Source organism: Mauremys reevesii, linkage group 10 (genome assembly GCF_016161935.1).
Source record: "Mauremys reevesii isolate NIE-2019 linkage group 10, ASM1616193v1, whole genome shotgun sequence".
In the NCBI taxonomy this organism is placed as follows: Eukaryota; Metazoa; Chordata; order Testudines; family Geoemydidae; genus Mauremys; species Mauremys reevesii.
In genome coordinates, this window is record NC_052632.1 from 36,718,533 (window position 1) to 36,737,105 (window position 18,573).

Genomic DNA, 18,573 nt, shown 5'->3' on the forward strand with positions numbered 1-18,573 from the left:
TATTGGGGCAGCAGAGGGGTGAGCAGAGGACCCTGTTACAAGGGATCTGGGCATAATGCAGATAATATGACTGACAAAGGTAGGCAGAGGCACTCTGTGCACATAGCATTGTACAAATACATAAGGAGGCCAACATATTCAATCCATACACTGGACATAGGGTGACCAGACAGCAAGCGTGAAAAATCAGGACAGGGCCTGGGGGGTAACAGGCACCTATATAACACAAATATCGGTACTGTCCCTATAAAATTGGGACATCTGGTCACCCTAACCGGACAATATACATAAAACAGTATTGTGTGGCATGTCATAGGTAAAATACTCCTTTGGGCAGAGCCCTGGCAGAGACAATTAAATGAGCCAGTCAAGGATCTGGTCATAACCTTTACCATCAGGACCATGCATGTATGTGCACACATGATCGATGATGCAAGCTGTGACACGTGGAAATTGCTGTCTAGCAGTTTTTACATGCAAAGAAGTCTGGCTTGCTTACACACACACACACACACACCCCCCTTGTCCTCGCTCAGGAAGCATTTTACAATCTGCATATATGCAAATATAATGCCCTTGCCTGTTCAAGAGAGAGCTAGAAAAGATTCCAAGTGGCTTAACATTCATCAGGCTTCTATCTCCTGCTCTCTCATTTGCAAACATTCCCATTCCACAATCTATGCTCTCCCTGAGATAATCAAGCCCCAGTGATTTCCTCAGAAATGCCTCCTATTCATAAACTTGGGCAATCCAATCAGAAAACAATGATCATATGACTTGGTCACCACACAGTTACTTGAACCAATTAGTTTGTGATAAAATGATTCACTGAACAATTAGTAACAATGAACAAATCTGAGAAAATCATGGCTCCTTGGTGGATACACCAAAGAGGAAAAGGTGTGGTGTATTGAAAACTTGTGTTAAAATTACAAGCTGTTGCTTTAAATATGAGGGGTTTCCTGGTTCTGCTTGCAAACTAGGGGGCTCTGTAGCAAAGTGTGCAATCAGGCTCTTTCAGCAGTCAGTCTGCAAAGAACAAGCCTAACACAGCGAAGTGGGTTGAGTTGTTTCTCTTTGCCTTTGTGAGCAGCCTGTTTTCTCTCTCAGTTTTTGATACTTTTGTGCTAAGGTTCTGGATTTCAAGAAATAATATTACGCTGAAACCTTCCAGATGAGTAAGTTTATGTTTTATCTAACTTCTGTTTGTAGGCTATGAAAAGAACAAAAGGGACTAAATTAGTCAAACAAATTATTTGTAGAGCCCTGCAAATCTGCAGATATCCACTTTATATCCGCAGACCATGTTTACAGATCGGATGCGGATAAAAAAATCTTGTATCTGCGCAAGGATCTAATTATTTGCAGTTTGCCCAGCTCTACTTAACATCCTGAGACTCAAACCCTTTCACTGGCAAGAGACCGGACAACAGAGCTCTCTCAAACCACTTTTTAAAACATTTAAATGTATGTATTTATTTTAGGGGACCGCAGGGCCCAGATTCACAGAGGTATTTAGGCACTTAACTCCCACTGAAATCAATGGGACTTAAACACCTAAATATCTTTCAGGATGTGGGCCTAAGTGTATGACTGACATTTCCACTGACCACGTTCCAAGGCAGCCGGTGCTAAGAATGGGCTGCCAGCCCTCAGAAGAATCCAAACCTTTGGAAGGATCTGGTTAATATCAGTTACAGTCTTGTTAGCTAGTGACTCAGACCTCTAGGAGACAGAGATTAGATCTTTGGAAATTCACACACATCAAACAGACATCTGCACTCCCTGGCCAGCCACTATGCTGGGCTGAATTGCTTCATCAGCACAAATCCTTTTGATCAGACAGAGAAGCTTCTTGATAGCAATCCTAGATCCTCCTGTCAGAGGGAGACATCAGCAAGAAATAAGCTAAAGCAATTGTTCCTGTGAGCACACACTCCCAAGCAAAGAATCTGGCATGAGGAATTTAAATCACATGGGAAACATAAGGAGACCCATCCAATTAGATCTGTGTTAAAAAGGAGGGAAACGGTTGGCATTGAACGAGCTAGATTTTTAGAACAGATAACTTGGACCTATAAGCTAAGCACAAGCCTCGATGCACCACTAGGAGCAACCAAAGGAACTGTGAGCTCAAATTTCTAGTATCCTAGATCTTCAGCTGGTAAAGCTCCCGTGAGTCAATGGAGCTGCAGCCAAACTACACAAGCTGAGGATCTGGTCATAAGGGTTTAATTATCTAGCGTCTCAGAGCCTTGCAAGTATGCTGCAGACTATATTGGATAATAAGCACATCTCAGCTAAATGGCATCCCAGCTAAGGGGCAAGGTTATGATACATCAGTCTAGCTAGACAGCGCCAGGTTACACCATTAGCAGATATCCCCATATTTTTGAAAGTCTTAGAATCCTTGACATGCATCCGACGAAGTGGGTATTCACCCACGAAAGCTCATGCTCCAAAAAGGCTGTTAGTCCATAAGGTGCCACAGGACTCTTCGCTGCTTTTAGAATCCTTGTCACTACAGCTATTTTTCTCATTAGCCCATTATACACCCCACAGTAGTTAATTCAGCAAATGCCATAGATAGTTTTGCCTGTGTGATATTCCTTGCAGAGAAAATACTTTTCAGACTCACAACCTTAGGGGGCAGTTTGCTGCACAGCAGTGAAGTTCAGGGTTCAGCAGGATGGATTTCATGGTAAGCACAACTAGAGCTGCATGCAATCGTCTCAGCTAACCCTAAAAGCCTCTCCTGTTGGCCCAGGCTTTTCTGGGCAATGGGATGAGTAGTAGAAGAAGCACGGTTGGTTTTGGACCTTATGCTGGAAGCAGCAGTGAAGACCGTATTAACAGCTGGGAAGGTTTTATTGTCAGAAGCGTCTATCTGTATTTTTAAATGCCTGGGATGTGCTAATCCTCGAGATAGGCACAACCCGAAGTACCTTTATATACATAGACCCATCTGCCACATCAAGAGACCACAATCATGGTTTTCAGGCATTATATTTCATTGATACGCACCAGGGCCCATGAATTCCAATCCTCAGGTTTAAGCAAGAGGTTCCCAGCATGCCTAGTTGCTCCCTGTTGCAAACCATGGCAAGACACAAAAGGTCCTTCCAGGCCACTTGCAAGAGGGAACTCCCATTCCAAAGTGTTTAACTCTCAAGGCCCAGCCTTGAGTCAGTTTTTCTGCGTCTTTTGCTGTGGCTTGCTCTACTAAGCATGCCCAGACCCAGAGGGTGACTGAAGTAGTGTTAAACCTTGGAGTGGTTCTGCATTTGGCCTTGTGATAAATTAGCCAGAGATTCAGGCATTTCATGCAGCTGCCTCTCCCTCTGCCAGCATGACAATGTGATTAATTTGCAGTGTAGATTAAGCTCATTTATCTCAGCCATGTGACTGCCATGTAGCCTGAAGAAAGAGAGAGTGAGGGAAAGGGGCAGAGAGGAAGCAAGAGAAGAAAAAAAGGCAGGAGCCACCTAGGGAGAAGAAAGCCAAATTCAGGGCATCTCCCAATAAGACTGTTTGCCACAGTAGACTGTGAGTAACAATGCTGAGGAAAAGAACCCAGTGTGGGAGGGGAGCTTTATCTCTGCTAACACACATGGTGGGACTTGTAAGAGCTGTGAAATGGGAGGATTGTAAGAGGATTTGGGAGATAGAAGCAGTGAGCCAATTACCATACTTGGGGAAAGGGAAGAACATGAAAAGATGATGGAGGAACCTGTGACTCTCCCCATCACTTCCTTCTTCATTGTCTTTTCTACCCTCTCCCTTCCTTGCCTCTCTCCCGTTCCTCTTCCTTGGAGAATGTTCTACCATTTTTTCCATGTCCCCTTGAATACACCCATATGCACACACGCACGTTCTTCTCACCCTGGCTGGAGGCAGCTTTCGAGCACTCCGAGTTTTCAAGCATCCTGGCTCCACAGTTAACTCCTCGCTGCTACTATGCATGAGATTTCCCTTGAACCACTTCCAGTACCTGAAGGACTTCAAACTGCTTCCAATTCATTTATGCAGCAGCTTGCCAACAAGATTTTGCTCTTATACCATGTGCTACTCTGCTGAAGTCAATGGAGCAGCAGAAGGTGCAAATCAGGGCAGGATTTGGCCCTGAGTGTTTAGGGAGATTATGGACTCAGTGAATCTGAGATTTAAGACCTCTGAAGGGCCACATGCCAGCTACTGCAGGCACAATACAAAACTTCTGTTATACCACTGTGTCTGCCCTGGAGGAATCTCCATGAAGGGTGGCTATACCTGCTCAATGTTCATTCAAAACTGGGCTTCCTAGTGCACCTCAATCCTGAGGTGGAGACCATCCACTCGCAGACTGTGTTCCCTCACAAACTGGTGAATCTCCACATGGCTTCACTGGCGCAGATCCCAACCTAATGGCGTTGTTAGGGCTGCAGTGTTTAGCTCTTTGGAATCTTGAAGCAAGTCAGCTTCCACATCTGCAGCCTCAGCCCTTTGCAGAGTTGGGATTCAGACCCAGATCCCCGGTTCTCCAGAGTTCGGTGATCTTGAGATCTGTTTTTTTCAAGTCCCATTTCTATTTCCAAGTTGCTACTTGTGTCACCGTTACACCAGACACCAAAGGTTAGACTCAGTTGTTACTGAGGTCTGCAGCTATTGGGAGCTTTCTAAGCCTTGGCTAAGTGCCAATGAAAAAAGCTCCCAGTTTCATTGGGGACCAAAACTTGTGCTGAATGTCAGCAATACACCAAAAACCTCTCAGAGTCCTGATCCAACATGCTGTGGGTCTCATGTATTGCCTGGAATGGTTCTCTCAGGACCTGTCTTTATTTTGGTTGTTCTCAAATGTGTGGCGAGGCACCAAAGGGAAGCGGGAGGGGAATGTCCCTTTATTGGAGATTATGTTATCATTGTTGCTGGGTCAACAGGTCTAGCAACCAGTTTTGGATTGACACTAAGGAGAACAAAAAGTCCCCATCAGGTTCACCTGTGGTAGCAAGATTAGTGGGAAAGACACACTGAGCTACAGTAGTAGTCTCTTGATCAACCACAAGGATGCTGGAGTCCTAATTTCTTTCCAATGTCTAGAGTGAGAGAAGTTCTGGAGAGGCCTTTGCCCAGTCAGTAGATGTGGAAGATCGAAATAGGCAGAAGGATGGCAGGAGATGTTGCATCATGGCTCTTTTATTCAGTAACTTTACTGCAAGACATCACATGAGATGCCATCTCTGAGACACCCATCTGCATGGTTTCCTTTCCTTTCATAGTCCTGAGCTAGCCTCACTCTTGTCTTCTTAACATCTCCCTTCCCTCTTTCTTCATAGCAGCTTCTCTCTCCAGTGTTCCCATTCATAGGTTCCAAGGCCAGAAGGGGCCATTGCGATCATCTGGTCTGACCACCTGTATAGCACAGGCCAGAGAACTTATCCAAAATAATTCCTAGAACAGATCTCTCAGAAAAAACGTCCCATCTTGATTTAAAAATTGTCAGTGACGGAGAATCCACCACAGCCTTTGGTAAGTTGTTCTAGTGGCTAATTATGCTCATTGTTAAAAATGTATGGTTTATTTCTGGTCTGAATTTGTCTAGCTTCAATTTCCAGCCATTGGGTTGTGTTGTACCTTTCTCTGCTAGATTGAAGAGTCCATTTTTAAATATTGTGTCTGACGAAGTGGGTATTCACCCACGAAAGCTTATGCTCCAATACTTCTGTTAGTCTATAAGGTGCCACAGGACTCCTTGTCCCATTATTAAATATTTGTTCCCCATGTAGGTTCTTATAGACTGTAATCAAGTTACCCCTTAACCTTCTCTTTGTTAAGCTAAATAGATTGAGCTCCTTGAGTCTGTCACTATAAGGCAAGTTTTCCAATCCTTTAATCATTCTCATGGCTCTTCTCTGAACCTACTTCAATTTATCAACATCCCTCTTGAATGGACAAGACACCAGAACTGGACACAGTATTCCAGCAGCTGTCACACCAGTGCCAAGTACAGATGTAAAATATCCTCTCTATTCCTACTTGAGATTCCCGCGTTTATGTATTGTGACAAAGTTCCTCCTCTATCTTGGTGGGTCCTGCGCTTATTGGCAGATTTGTTCACCTCAGAGATTCACCATGTGGGTCAGGGAACAGCCCAGAGACCTTCCCCTCTGGTAGAAGCCACAGTCCAGGTCAATTCCTCCTATGTCTGATCAGAAGTTGGGAGGTTTGGGGCCCGCCCTCTACTCCGGGTTCCAGCCCAGGGCCTTGTGGACTGCAGCTGTCTAGAGTGCCTCCTGGAACAGCTGCGCGACAGCTACAACTACCTGGGCTACTTCCCAATGGCCTCCTCCCAACACCTTCTTTATCCTCACCGCAGGACCTTTCTCCTGGTGTCTGATAATGCTTGTACTCTTCAATCCTCCAGCAATACGCCTTCCCGCTCCCAGCTCCTAGTGCCTCTTGCTCCCAGCTCCTCACATGCACGCTACAAACTGAAGTGAGGTCCTTTTTAAACTCAGGTGCCCTGATTAGCCAGCCTGTCCTAATTGATTCTAGCAGTTTCTTCTCAATTGGCTCCAGGTGTCCTAATTAGCCTGCCTGACTTAATCGGTTCCAGCAAGTTCCTGCTTGTTCTGGAACCGCCCCTGTTACCTTTCCCAGGGAAAAGGGATCTACTTAATCTGGGACTAATATATCTGCCTTCTAACACTCTCCTGTATCCATCTGGCCTGACCCTGTCACAGTATCCATGGATTGCATTAGCCATTTCGACACAGTCTTATAATGGGAGCTCATATCCATCTGAGTATCCACCATGATCCTCAAATCTTTATCAGAGTACCCTCTTCCTGCAAGTATGGCCTGCATTCTTCGTTTCTAGATGTAGAGATTTACATTTAGCCATATTAGAATGCATATTGTTTGCTTGTGCTCAGTTTACCAAGCAATCCAGATTGCTCTGTGTCAGTGACCTGCCCTCTTCATTATTAGCCACTCACACACATCTGTAGGCTTTATCAGTGATGATGTTATGTTTTCTTCCAGGTCATTAATGAAAATGTTAAATAGCATAGGGTCAAGAACCAATCCCTGCAGGGCCCCACAGACACACACCCATTTGATCCTGATTCCTCATTTACAATTACATTTGGAGACCTATCGGTTAGCCAGATTTTAATCCATTTAATGTGTGCCAGCATCCCCAACTAACAGGAGGATGGAAAATAAAATAGCCCCAACCCTTCATTTTATCTGCCTCTACCTGTGCCTTTGGTGTTTAACTTCCACTCATCCACTTCTGAATTTGGTCCTCTGTGTTGTGTGGTCTGTAGGACATACATCCATGCTTTGCCCTGAGGTGTTAATAAGGGTGGGCCTTCCCTCCCCAATCTCATCATGAGCATGCCACCGTCTCTGCTGAACATGAACTGGCTAGTACCCGCAAGGCAGCCAGCCTCCTAAATGAATTCGATCAGAGGGAGGTGAGAAAGTTCCCACTGAAACACCAAGTCACGTCGGGGACAGTAAATTGGATTGAATGCGGCGATGTGCCGTGGCTGCCAATGTCGGGAGCAAGCTGTAAATATGTTTTGAGCCTCTTGATTGTTTCAGTGTGATGAAAGAACATCATTTTCCGGGTCTGCTCACACACATTCCAAAAGGGGTGGAACTGTGCTGCAAGGGAGCGAATGGGCGTGGGGAAGACACTCCAAACTAACCTCACTGGAGCCTTCAGAACACTACGGTCGACTCTCAGAGGAGGAGGAGACATCATTGCATTGTCAGCATCTCATTCAGACGCGCTCTGGGATCATGGCTATTTTAAAATCTGGATACAGTCAGAACTAAAGTAGACATTACGTCGCCATGTGGGATCAGAAACAGCTACGCACCCAGGTATCATAGACGTCTTCAGATATAGAGGGCCCAATTCAAACCTCAGTTATGCAAGAGCAGATCTGGGGTAACTAGTGAAGTCGGTGGGTTTACTCCAGATTTACCCAGAGAGCTGAATCTGGGCCACGGCCTTATTTTGATGGTTACGGTGTCAACGGGATCTTGTTAACAAAAGGTAATGTTCTCGCCACATGATCTTCTTTTCAATACTCTTGCCCCTGCCCCTTTCCAGGCTAAACATTTTAGGTTGTGCACTAGGTTTAAAGATGTTGTATTCAGCTTCACAGCAGAAACAACCTGTTCACAAAGAAAAAGGAAAAAGGCCTCCCTTGAAACAGACAGAGATATTAGACAGCATACCCTGCTAAACCCCAAAAAGGAATTCTAAAGAAATATTTTCTTCAAGCTCAGGTCCCTTCTCCCATCATTAGGTGCCTTTTCTTCACCAGCCAATGGCATCTTATTTAGTAGTTTGCTGGTCTGATGTCACTGTATAAACATTATTTTCCTTGAAAAGAGTGCTAATAATGTCCCATAGGGAAAGACACAGGTATCAGTCTGTACCAAGTTCCTCTTCTATGCAGGGGGAAGCTAAGGCAACAGCGCTAACCTACTGAAGCTGTTTCAGCAAGCAGCTTATCAGCCACAGGATTTATCCTGGTCAAGAACAACTCGATTGAGGTCAAAGGGACTAGGAGTTGCAGGTGCTCAGCAACTATGGAAGAGACAGGACATTTATTTAGGTACCTTGATTTGGACACACACCTGCTGAAAATGGGGTCTTAAGGGAGCTAGCCAAGGACACAGTGAGTCAATGGCAAGGCCAGGAAGAGAACCCAGGAGTCCTGATTCTCAGTCCCCTGCCTTACCCACTTTTTCATTAGGCAGTACTTTGCGATATATATTTTTAAGGGATGACAATCAAAGAGCAACAAGCCGGGCACTTTAGCTAACAAACCTATCATCTGCTTCTAACAGGCTTTCCGAATAAAGCAGACTCAGTGGCAGATTAAAACTGGATCCTCTTAAACACAGAGATCCAAGGCCCTACCGCAGCAGGGGGCTCTCACATGCAGAGGATGGTGCCAACAGCCTCTAGCTGAGCCAGTTCCAGCTGCTGACTGCAGAATCTCCCCCCCCTCCCCAGCCTGGAGCCCTCCTCTCTCACTCTGGATGGATCCCTCCATCTTCAGCCCAGCCAGACCGCAGGCCCTGCCACTCTTCGACACATTCCCCACCCCGCCTGTCTGCAACGCAGCACAGCTTCTTCACCAGCTATCAGCATTTATGAAGCGCCGATAGCCAGGGCTGGATTAACCCATCACTGGGCCCTAGGGAAACATACAGTTTGGGGGAGGAGGGGCCCTCTTCTCCCCTTGGCTCTGTTGGGAATGGCAAAGTGAATCTCAGGTGTGTGAGGACTAGTTCCCCTTCCTCATCCACGGGGGCATATTCACTCACTGGAGTGGGTGGGATTGTGACCTGGCACGCCTGGGGTTGCAATGCTGCTCAAATCTGGCCCAGCTGCCCCTCTGTCATGAGTGGGCAGAGACTGAGTCATGACGCAGGGGCAGCCGGACCAGATCTGAGTGGCACTGCGGCCCTGTGCGCCACGTCGCAACACTACTCATGCAGAGGAGTGAAGTTCTTTCTGTTTGTGCATCGGTTAAAGAAAATGCAAAGTGTGGGGCCCTCCCCCACGAATTTGGGCCCCAGGCACGTGCCTACTTTGCCTGTGCTAATCCAGCCCCGCTGACAGCTGGTTTGCTGCTGCAGAAGTCTGTCCTGACATACTTACAGGCCAGCTAAACTGGGAGATGGGGGAGAGTTTAACTCTTTGTTGCTTCTGTCTGCTGAGCTCACAGCACACGCCAAGGGCTCCTTGCATCCTTCCATCCCCCCACAAGCTCCCTATGTGCCACTCCTGCCCACACCCCTCTATTAAAAGAACTCCCTGCAACCCCTATAGCCTTCATCATGCCAGGGTCTCTGTGTTTCTCCCATTCCCTCCCCATTCCCCCACATACTGTGGGGCTCTGCATACCCCCCTTCCCATACTAGGGTCCCCCCACAAGGAACTCTGTGTGTCCAATTTTCCCATCCTCCCATATCAGTTCCCCTCTATACTAGGGGCTGTACACGCTACCCCATGCTCCCCCCACCCCTATAATTCTTATTTTTTTTGTCTGGGAGATGAATCATTCAAGGTATTAATGTGTTAACCTTTACTAGGAGGGTGGGCAGAGATGATCTAGGGATTTGGTTATGCTGGAAAGCATTCATGGGTGCCATCAGCCAGTTGTTTGATCTATAGATAATTGCACCGGTGCTTGAAGCTGAGGCGGTGCTAAGCAGCTGGAAGGACTCCATGTGTCTCCTGTTTTCCCCCTTTCGGTTTTCTGATTTCCCCTCAAATCTATAGGATTCTGGCCGCTGATGCCTAGAAAATTCCCTGACAATTTGAAATGGATCCGAGGTGCTGTTCAAAAGTTATTGCATTAGAGACAGAGCAATGCCATCTAGCTGAGTGTAAGGCCCTCACCAGCTCAGCCAGTCAAAGGTGGGCGACAGCAGTTTTACTGGAGTGGTTTAGCCTTTGCGGGCTTCACACCATAATACTGATGGGGCACACTGGCAGGTGAGCCAGCATAGCAGGGCAGAGACAACAAGAGGACCTGCAAGGAGGCCACTTAATCCATGCAAAGCAGTAGACCAGGAAAGCCCTGCCACCCCTTCCCATGTTGAGCAATAGGACACAGAATGGAGTGAGACTGGAAGGGAAGAGGTAGCTTGAAGTGAGGAGTGTGAGATATTGGGGTGCTGGAATGTTTTGGTTGATGTGGGCCCCACTTTGTCCAAATTCAGCCCAGCAGAGATCACCTTTAGTCAGTGTTTACATATAAACACTACTGCAGGACCATCAGGTAAGATACAGTGTGAATACGCACTCAGTCTTCTAGGATTCCTTTCAGTGTTGAATAGAGGTTTGGGAAATATTACATATGGACAGGCCAGTGGCCCATCTACTCTAGTTGTCAGCTACATGATCACAGGCAAGAAATTTCCCACAAATATTCCTCTGAATTTCCTAAACGTATTCACTTTGCTCACATGCAAACCATAACTTTCAGAACAGGGGGTGACTTTGACATGCACCCTCTCACATAGAGGCCCCACATCAGAAGTGTACATCTTTCCTGTTGCTAGTTTTCAAAGCACAGAAATGTGCTTTAATAGCACTTTCCCTCATCTTTTCCTTTCTCTACAAGGAGGTCATTCCCATATGTAAACATCTTTTTGCTCTGCGCTATCATTAGGTTTAGTTACTCTGCAAAGTAAATAACTCTCCATGTTAGCCAGAACTCCTCATTACAGTCTATGCTATTAATAAAACCAATGTTGATAATTAAAATATACTATAAGAACTTCTGTGGATTAAAAATGTACCTAGATTTCATTTGCCTGCCTTCCAGTAGTTTCTAAATATCAACTAACTTTGGACATTTGGTATTAGAAACTCTGCCATTCATAGAAATTGCAGCATTTCCCACAGCATTTCTGTGTTTTTAAAAAACTCAGATGCTTTTCCTTTTTTTAATAAAGTGATTTTTCATTTTGAAAGTTGAGCCAAGTCCCTCTCTGGCTGAAATCGACAAGTCCTACAATTGATAGGAAAGTGGCCAGGTTTAATACACTTCATGTGTAATTTGCTACTGCACTTTGTATAACAAATGGAAAACAAATATAGGGACTAGGTAGCTGTGGAACAGCATCTGTAAGGGAAGGTTTGAAATAAGCTGTCTCTGGAAAGGTTACAGATGACAACATCAACTCGTCCAACACAGGTAAAGCCGGGCTCCTGCTTCTTTGACTTTTCACATTTTCTTACAGACCCAAAATGCTCTGTTTGTTTTTTATCTAAACCTTGCTCCTTTGCAAGGTCCTGAGGGGAACTGCTGCTCTACGCCTACATAACACTTTGCCTTCTGATCTTTGAAAAGGTCCTCCCAAGCCTAGCCCTTAGGGACATCCTCACTGCTACGATGATTTAGAGGCATCCCAGCTTTTATTTAAATCATTGTGTCAATTACTGAATTGAAGTTTCCAGTTTCCATCCATCAAAATGTATCTAGGCAGAACGGAAGATGCCCGCACAGTTTCCCTTTGAAGATTACGCAGACATGCAATAATAGTGGTAACAGCCCAGTTTTCCATGGCACAAAAATTGTTGCACCTACATGGGTGCACACTTCTGTGCTCGTTTTAAATGCCACAGGAGAGGAATCCTTGGCACATGTGTGAGTCAAGAGCAGCCTTAACAAAGTCAGTGGCCGTACTGGCACAGAACTCCTGCACATAAGGGGAAGATCAGACCCTCAATATTTTTCTATATTGCTTCAAAAATCCTAGAAGTAACAGTTGTCAATTTCTGAACCCGACCGTTGAGATACAATGACTCAGAGTGAATATCCCATCAATAGCCTATAATCACTGGGGCTGTGTTGTGCCAAACAGTACACTTATTGGGCCTCATCCTGAACTCAGCGCACTGGTGTGAATCTGTTCACTAGTGTTACTCCAGTGTAGGAAAGTGAACAAACACACAGAGCAGTGCTGAATAACAAACAGATGCTTCAACACTAGCTGGTAATTGGACCAAAGGAAACCACACAGCACTTACCAGTGAAGAAATCCTGCCAGGACCTTCTGCTGCAGCTAAAGACCTGCAAAAGAGCAGAAATGAGGTTCAGCAGGCAGATCATTCACAGCAAGACGCATTGGAGGGCTAGGGGGTTTATAGTGGATCACAAATTGGATAAGAGTCAACACCGTGATGCAGTTGCAAAAAAAGCTAACATGGTTCTGGGATGTATTAACAGGAGTGTCATATATAAGATACAGGTAACTGTCCCACTCAACTTGGCACCTTTGGGGCCTCAGCTGCACTATGGTGTCCACTTTTGGGTACCACACTTTAAGAAAGATGGACAATTTGGAGAGAGTCCAGAGGAGAGCAACTAAAATAGTAAAAAAAGGCTTAGAAAACTTGGCCTATGAGGAAAGGTTGAAAAACTGGGCATGTTTAGTCTTGAGAAAAGACAAGTGAAGGGAGAGCTGAGAACAGTCTTCCAACACACTAAAGGGTGTTATAAAGTGAATGATGATTGATTGTGCTCCACATCCACTAAACGTAGGACAAGTAATGGGCTTAATCTGCAGCAAGGGAGATTTAGGTTAGATATTAGGAAAAACTTTCTAACTATCAGGGTAGCTAAGCCCTGGAATAGGCTTCCAAGGGAGGTTATGGAATCCCATCATAGGAGGTTTTTAAGAACAGGTCGGACAAACACCTGTCAGGGATGGTCTAGATCAGGGGTTGGCAATTTTTGGAACGTGTCCCATCAGGGTAATCTGCTGCTGGGATGCAAGACATTTTGTTTACGTTGGCCATCCGCAGGCATAGTCCTCCGCAGCTCCCAGTGGCCGTGGTTTGCCATTGCCGGCCAATGGAAGCTGCGGGGGGCCGTGCCTGCAGACGGTCAACGTAAACAAAATGTCTTGCGGCCCACCAACGGATTACTCTGATGGGCTGCGTGCCGAAGGTTGCCGACCCCTGGTCTAGGGTTACTTGGTCCTTCCTCCACACAGCGGACTGGACGTGATGACCTCTTGAGGTCCCTTCCAGCCCAACATTTCTATCCTTCTAAGGTTCAGAAATGGGTAGCACAGGATTATTGTTTCAATAATACTCCAACCTGATGGGTGGGGTGCATTTGCCCCCCGACACATCTGAACATGCCATAGTGCACTGTCACTGGTGGTGGGGTGACCCCACTTTGCATGGACTGTCAAAGTAGATCCCGGAGCTGGACAGCGTCATTGCCAGCTCGACTAGAACTATCCGCCTGACTTCAGACCAAGATAGTATGCTAAAAGGAGAAGTGTAGCCACGGCAGCGCAATGGGCTAGTTGCCCCAAGTACAACTGTGTCTGAAACTGTAGGTATGCCCTCAGGTGGCTAGCCCATCCCACTGCTTGGGCCACTGAGGCTATACTGCTATTTTTAGCACACTAGCTCAAGCAGAGCTAGCACTGATGTGTCTACCCCAACTGGAAATGACACCGCCATACTCTGAGTAACCATGAATTAGATACACACACGCACCCTTAGCTCCTCGGACTAATTCTACTCCAAAAGGCAAATACAGTCATTCAAGATGGCTGGAGCGAACGTGCACTGTCATTTAATTGCTAAGTACATACTCTGCAAAGACACTGGGATCTCTTATGATAAGCAATAGATTTTTACGGAGTTTTACAGAATTTCTATGCATGTCTTAAATAATTAAAGCTGGTTAAGATCCCAGACATAGCAGAACGTGCTTAGTTTTAAATACCAATGGCTGTCTTTTCAGCCATGACTTCCCATTTTGCACACTTTTGTGAACCTAACCGAGGACTCTCAGAAATGGACAGGTCCCCATTTTGCATCCATCGTGGATTTTCAGCCTGAGGGTTATAATCTTCATGGGGTGGAGAGTGGATACAAGCAGGTTCCATGGGGCCTTGACTACTTTCCTTTTATTTATGGCTAGACAAGAGGAGATCCTGATATCTTTTTCAATTTTACAGGTGGTCAGAGAGTGGGGGAGCCATTGGCATACACCAGTCAGACAACTGGGAGCCCCGTTGTAGGATTTGCCTGCCTTTTTTTGTAGCCTACAGGTGAGCAGAGTCAGAACCCAGCTAGACATGCAGCCGCAAAAACCCAAGCTTCACCCGTTACTCACACAAAGAGTCCTATTGACTTCAACTGGGCTGCCTGTATGCATGTGGACTGCAGTAGTGGGTCCTACGTTTAGAAGCAAGAACGTTGCTGAAAATAATTTCTTCCTTTGTTTACCTACCAGGGCACATGGCTCGGGATTCCGAGATGCCAGCCCCAGCCCACAATGAGTGGAAGGCAGTGGGTGGCATTCGCTCATTGTTTCTTCTGTGACAGCTGGTGAGTTGGCTAACATCTAGTGCAGTATTGGAAAGGTAACTCAGCCCACTCCCGTGTGATGCTTTAGGCCAGGGGTCAGCAACCTTTCAGCAGTGGTGTGCCGAGTCTTCATGTATACACTCTAATTTAAGGCTTTGCGTGCCGGTAATACCTTTTAACGTTTTTTAGAAGGTCTCTCTATAAGTCTATAATATATAACCAAACTACTGTTATATGTAAAGTAAACAAGGTTTTCAAAATGTTTCAGAAGCTTTATTTTAATTAAATTAAATTAAAATGCAGATCTTATCAGTTTAGTGTGATCCTTGCCCTGGCTTTTCCTTGCTGAGTTTTCCAGTGTCTGGTGGCACCTATTTGGATACTTTAAGCTGCAGACAGGCTTCTGAGTGATCAGTTGTTAACTGGCTGGAACCCCAGATTGGCAGCTGAGGAGAGTGGAGCTGGCGGCTGGTAGGGCTGAGCAGGGCCGGAGGCCTGGACCCTGTCTGGAACTCCCACCAGAAGCAAGATGAATGGGGCTGCAGCAGGGACCCCGGCTGGCAAGGGGCCAGCAGCCAGAACCCCAGAACAGCGACGGGTTGAGTGGGTCGGCCCACCGATCTCTGGGGTTTCAGCAGTGGGCTGAGCGTCTCCGCCCGCCCCCACTCTGGAGTTTCAGCCGCCGACTCCTGCCAGCCGCCGACTCCTTCACCCAGGCCGGCAGTGGGCACTGAGTGGGACCGGGGGGGGGACCCCGGTTGGCAAGGGGCCCGCAGCGGGAACCCCAGAGCAGTGGTCAGCCCACCCTGCTCTGGGGTTTCGGCTGCCAGCTCCTGCCAGCCAGGGTCTCAGTCCGCTGCCAGCCTGGGGTTCCTTCCCCCAGGCCAGCAGCGGGTGCTGAGTGGGACCCCAGCTGGCAAGGGGCCAGCAGCAGGAACCCCAGAGTAGCGGCGGGCTGAGCGGCTCATCCCGCCCCACATGCCATCAAAAATCAGCTTGTGTGCCACCTTTGGCACACGTGCCGTAGGTTGCCGACCCCTGGGCAGTAGCAAGGTCTTTGGCTATTGCAGGAGAAATTCTGAACCCTGAACTCCAGCCACTGCAGGTAAAAAGCCTCCTAGGAGAGTGAAAATGATTTAGAAAATAAATAAATAAACCAGGGGTGTGTGTGTGTGCGCGCGCGTGTGTAAGTAACAGCAGTACTGTGGCCTCCAAAACATTTCCCCTATATATCCACTGTTTTTTTTTTAATTTATAAGAAGAGCATCTCAGTTCTCTGAATAAAGAAGAAGACAGTGTATTTGTCATTTGCAATCTGGCACTACTTCAAAATGCTTCTGTTTTCTGCTGTTAGAAAAAAAAAAACTCATCTCTCCAATGTGGAGAAGTTTAGTTTGTTCTGAAGCTCAGAATATCAAAAAAAGTGTCACTGCAAGAACAATCAAAACAGAGGCCCACAGGCTGAGCTATCATTTAAAGAACAGCTTTTGCTCCCTGCGTGCAAGACCCGCTTCCTAAACAGCCACCCGGTTATGCCTTCAGCCCTGTGGTAAGAAATGGTGCCTGGTACCCCGGAAGGTTCTGGAGATCAGGCCCAGAAGCCCCCAACATTCCTCAGCAGAGGACTGCATCATTAAGGGGTGTCCTGGCAGTTCTGTATGGAAAAGCATCTAAGGGATGCTGATCAGAGAGCAAACCAGTCCTGCCTTTGAGCATCACGTGAGGATACATGTTGTTTTGGTCACGTGTGGTGCCAGTTAACTGTGCTGCGAGAAAGAGCCACCCTCTCAGCTGGGTACTGGCATGCATGGGGCGGTGTAACTAATGATTGCCTTTCTTTTGAGTACTGCACTTTTCCAAATTCTGGGAATCTGCTGCCATTGTGTGGGACAGCCATGGCAGCAAATTCTTACAGAGACACACTGAGCTCCCTCAGGGACAATGCTTTTTTCCTCTCTTGTTCTGTTGCTTTCTCCATATTTTTCCTACTGTTGTAGCACTATGGCTAGCTTGGGCCAGTGTGACAGAGTAGGCCAGCCACTGGCCTTTTTACCACTAATTCATTGAAACTGGGTCACCACCTGCAGAGGTCCCCCTTGTGACATGGGGTGGCCCTGCCTCAGTTTCCCCTCAGCAGAGTTTTTCTGATTCTGCCAGGGATTCACAGGGCGTAGGCCTCTGGCTTGGTCACTCTCAGAGTTCAATCCCCCTTCAGGGTACGCCCGCCCAAAACACACGCCACCTTCAACAGGACCTTTCAAACCTCTCATTCCTTCCTCCTCACACACTCCTGGGCTACCTGTTCTATTTCCTCCCATTCCAGTTTCCTGAAGAGGGTAGGCTCATAGTGCAGCGCATACATGTGGTGACGACCACTGGCTTTGCAACCAGAGGTGTGGTTGGGAAGCATCAGCTCAATACAATAAATCAGGATCTCAAAGCACTCTACACATACAGATTGACTGAGCCCCGCCATCTCCTACAAGATGGAAACAGAGAAGCTTCTCTGTTTCACAAAGAAGGGAACTGAGGTGGAAATGGGGAGTCATTTCTTCAAGATCACTCAGAGTCAGAAACCAGGCTCTCTAGAGCATCCGTGTAGCACCGACCCACAGCCACAGCTCCAGAGCCACGAATCTGACAGCCAGGTACCCAGCAAGACAGCCTTAACAAGCCCCAAGAAAGGAAAAACTGCCACCAACTCTCTGCTTTAGTCTCCTTCTCCCTTCCCCCACCACTTTTGCCTGAATTAGTTAATACTGCTGGGAATTAAACAGCATCTAAAGGAGACCGGGCAGCTGTGCGGCCTCTCTGTGATCCTGCAAACCTGCCATGCTTTCCCCACAGTCCTGCCCCAGCCTGCTCGGCATGCTGCCAGGCAGAGCGAGCAGCAGAGGGAGAGCGCCCAGCACCGGTTCTCCTGCCAGGTGGCAGTGTGATCACATTAGCAAAAGGAAATTGGGCCTTTTCTCACCCGCCGCCCCTCCCTGCCTTTTGCAAACACTGGGAGCTGTAAGATTTGTTAAGATTGATCTCAGACCAAAACGGAGGAGATAAACTCAATATAATTAACTCAGCTTTCCCTCTCACCAGGCGAGGAGCTTTTAAAAAATTAAAAGAGGAAAAAATAGCTTTTCACAGCCCTTCTAGTTCTTTCCCCCCCTGACTATGAAGTGAACCCGTTCACACACCGCATGCAGAGCTCTTTCTCCCTTCCCCTCTTTCTCTCGGGCTACCTTGATTAAACAGACATTAAACTTATCGGCTTCCAATGCAATTTTCAAAATGAGTCTCTGAGAGGCAGGGGATGCAGCCGCAAATCCCTGCCCCCACCCCATAGCCAATCCCCTCCTATATGCTCTCCTGATTTTGAAAAGTTGCCCAGCTGATCCAGATGTGTTTCCAGAGAGAGCATTTAGGGGAGCAGCTGCCAATGCTGCTTTTGTTAGCTGGTTATAAGCCCTGCAGCAGGAGACTGAGAAGCTGATTAATAGATTTGGTATTATGGGTAGAGGGAGGGTTTTGCAGAGGTACTGCACAAGGGACAATCTACAAAAAACAGAGAGCACCAAGGCATGGCTGTGTGGAAGGTACAGCATGAAGATACCAAGGCAGCTGATTACCTAGGGTGCTGGCCACCTACCCCTTCCTCTGGCTCATATGGCACTGCCTAGTTTGGAATGGAAACCCATGCTGTAGGTAAAGAACAGGGTTAG

The 18,573-nt window shown here is 46.9% G+C and overlaps 1 protein-coding gene across 8 annotated transcripts in view; it reads right to left on the reverse strand.

Moving 5' to 3' along the window:
* LINGO1 (leucine rich repeat and Ig domain containing 1) overlaps nucleotides 1-18,573 on the reverse strand; it is a 487,413-nt gene that overhangs the window by 286,545 nt on the left and 182,295 nt on the right. For all 8 annotated transcript variants that reach the window (XR_005585646.1, XR_005585645.1, XM_039492410.1 and 5 more), the window contains one exon: nucleotides 12,554-12,596. The gene's annotated coding sequence lies outside the window, so the exon portion shown is untranslated. The remainder of the gene's footprint in view (nucleotides 1-12,553; nucleotides 12,597-18,573) is intronic.